Source organism: Arachis ipaensis, chromosome B1 (genome assembly GCF_059453495.1).
Source record: "Arachis ipaensis isolate K30076 ecotype BB chromosome B1, ASM5945349v1, whole genome shotgun sequence".
NCBI lineage: Eukaryota > Viridiplantae > Streptophyta > Magnoliopsida > Fabales > Fabaceae > Arachis > Arachis ipaensis.
This window is the reverse complement of record NC_142436.1, coordinates 62,578,145-62,581,533: the sequence shown is the minus strand read 5'-3', so window position 1 is coordinate 62,581,533 and position 3,389 is coordinate 62,578,145. Positions and strand designations below refer to the sequence as shown.

Below are 3,389 nucleotides of genomic sequence, written 5' to 3'. Positions count from 1 at the left end.
GAAGATCCTTTTCAGTTCTTAACTGAATTCTTGCAGATATGTGATACTGTTAAGACTAATGGAGTAGATCCTGAAGTCTACAGACTCATGCTTTTCCCTTTTGCTGTGAAAGACAGAGCTAGAATATGGTTGGAGTCTCAACCCAAAGATAGCCTGAACTCTTGGGATAAGCTGGTCAAGGCTTTCTTAGCCAAGTTCTTTCCTCCTCAAAAGCTGAGTAAGCTTAGAGTGGATGTTCAAACCTTCAGACAGAAAGAAGGTGAATCCCTCTATGAAGCTTGGGAGAGATACAAAGAACTGAACAAAAAGTGTCCTTCTGACATGCTTTCAGAATGGATCATCCTGGACATATTCTATGATGGTCTGTCTGAATTAGCTAAAATGTCATTGGATACCTCTGCAGGTGGATCCATTCACTTAAAGAAAATGCCTGTAGAAGCTTAAGAACTCATTGACATGGTTGCTAATAACCAGTTCATGTACACTTCTGAAAGGAATCCTGTGAATAATGGGACGCCTATGAAGAAGGGAGTTCTTGAAATTGATACTCTGAATGCTATATTAGCTCAGAACAAAATATTGACTTTGCAAGTCAATATGATTTCTCAGAGTCTGAATGGAATGCAAGCTGCATCCAACAGTACTCAAGAGGCATCTTCTGAAGAAGAAGCTTATGATCCTGAGAACCCTACAATAGCAGAGATAAATTACTTAGGTGAACCTTATGGAAACACCTATAACTCATCATGGAGAAATCATCCAAATTTCTCATGGAAGGATCAACAAAAGCCTCAACAAGGCTTTAATAATGGTGGAAGAAACAGGTTTAGCAATAGCAAGCCTTTTCCATCATCCACTCAGCAACAGACAGAGAACTCTGAATAAAATACTTCTAATTTAGCAAACTTAGTCTCTGATCTATCTAAGGCCACTGTGAGTTTCATGAATGAAACAATATCCTCCATTAGAAATTTTGAAGCACAAGTGGGCCAGCTGAGTAAAAGGATCACTGAAATTCCTCCTAGTACTCTCCCAAGCAATACAGAAGAAAATCCAAAAGGAGAGTGCATGGCCATTGAATTGATCACCATGGCCGAACCTGTAAGGGAAGGAGAGGACGTGAATCCCAAGGAGGAAGACCTCCTGGGACGTCCAGTGATCAATAAGGAGCTTCCCTCTGAGGAACCAACGGAATCTGAGACTCATCTAGAGACCATAGAGATTCCATTGAACTTTCTTATGCCATTCATGAGCTCTGATGAGTATTCATCTTCTGAAGAGAATGAGGATGTTACTGAAGAGCAAGTTACCAAGTACCTTGGTGCAATCATGAAGCTGAATGCCAAATTATTTGGTATTGAGACTTGGGAAGATGAACTTCCCTTGTTCACTAATGAACTGAGTGATCTGGATCAACTGACATTGCCTCAGAAGAAACAGGATCCTGGAAAGTTCATAATACCTTGTACCATAGGCAACATGATCTTTAAAAAGGCTCTGTGTGACCTTGGTTCAGGGATAAACCTCATGCCTCTCTCTGTAATAGAGAAATTGGGAATCTATGGGGTACAAGCTGCTAAAATCTCATTAGAGATGGCAGACAATTCAAGAAAACATGCTTATGGACAAGTAGAGGATGTGTTAGTAAAGGTTGAAGGCCTTTACATCCCTGCTGATTTCATAGTCCTAGATACTGGGAAGGATGAGGATGAATTCATCATCCTTGAAAGACCCTTCCTAGCCACAGCAAGAGCTGTGATTGATGTTGACAGAGGTGAATTAGTCCTTCAATTGAATGGGGACTCCCTTGTGTTTACAACTCAAGGTTATCCTTCTATAAACATGGAGAGGAAGCATAAAAAGTTTCTCTCAAAACAGAGTCAACCAGAGCCCCCACAGTCAAATTCTAAGTTTGGTGTTGGGAGGCCACAACCAAACTCTAAGTTTGGTGTTGAACTCCCATATCCAAACTCTAAGTTTGGTGTTGGGAGGTTTCAACAATGCTCTGAACATCTGTGAGCCCACTGTCAAGCTATTGACATTAAAGAAGCGCTTGTTAGGAGGCAACCCAGTTTTTATTTATCTAATTTTATTTTTCTTGTTCTTTCATGTTTTATTAGGTTCATGATCATGTGGAGTCACAAAATAAATATAAAAATCAAAAACGGAATTAAAAACAGCAGAAGAAAAATCACACCCTGGAGGAGGATCTCACTGGCATTTAAACGCCAGTAAGAAGCATCTGGCTGGCGTTCAACGCCAGAACAGAGCATGGTTCTGGCGCTGAACGCCCAAAATGGGCAGCATCTGGGCATTTGAACGCCAGAATTGCACCCTGGAGAAGAGCTGGCGCTGAACGCCCAGAACAAGCATGGTTCTGCCGTTCAACGCCAGAAATGGGCAACAAATGGGCGTTCAATGCCCAGAACAAGCACCAATCTGGCGCTGAACGCCCAGAGTTGTGTGCAAGGGCATTTTGCATGCCTAATTTGGTGCAAGGTTGTAAATCCTTGAACACCTCAGGATCTGTGGACTCCACAGGATCACCTCAGGATCTGTGGACCCCACAGGATCTCCACCTACCTCCACTCACTTCTTCTCACCCCTCTTTCACACAATCCCATAAACACTCTTCCCCAAAACTCTTCACCAATCACCTCAATCTCTCTTCCCTATCACCACTTCACCACTCACATCCATCCACTCTTCCCCATAAACCTACCTCATAAACACCACCTACCTTCAAAATCAATTTCCCACCCAAACCCACCCTATTTGGCCGAAACCTTACCCCCCCTCCCTTCCCTATATATAGCCCTCCATTCCTCCTCATTTTCACACAACACACCCCTCTCTTCCCCTTCTTGGCCGAAACACATCTCTCTCCCTCTCCTCCATTTCTTCTTCTTCTTCATCTCTTCTTTCTTCTCTTGCTCGAGGGCGAGAAATATTTTAAGTTTGGTATGGTAAAAGCATAAGCTTTTTGTTTTTCCATTACCATTGATGGCACCCAAGACCGGAGAATCCTCTAGAAAAGGGAAAGGGAAGACAAAAGCTCCCACCTCCGAGTCATGGGAGATGGAAAGGTTCATCTCCAAAGCCCATCAAGACCACTTCTATGATGTCGTGGTCAAGAAGAAGGTGATCCCTGAGGTCCATTTCAAGCTCAAGAGAAATGAGTATCCGGAGATCCGACATGAAATCCAAAGAAGAGGTTGGGAAGTTCTAACAAACCCCATCCAACAAGTCGGCATCCTAATGGTTCAAGAGTTCTATGCCAATGCATGGATCACTAGGAACCATGATCAAAGTAAGAACCCGAATCCAAAGAATTATATTACAATGGTTCGGGAGAAATACTTATATTTTAGTCCGGAAAATGTGAGGTT

The 3,389-nt window shown here is 42.6% G+C and overlaps 1 non-coding gene across 1 annotated transcript; it reads right to left on the bottom strand.

Annotated features, from left to right (window-relative positions):
• Nucleotides 1–219: 219 nt before the first annotated feature.
• On the bottom strand, nucleotides 220–327 carry LOC148576798 (small nucleolar RNA R71). Its single transcript, XR_015902806.1, has one exon. It is a non-coding gene; the product is annotated as a small nucleolar RNA R71 (small nucleolar RNA).
• Nucleotides 328–3,389: the final 3,062 nt, after the last annotated feature.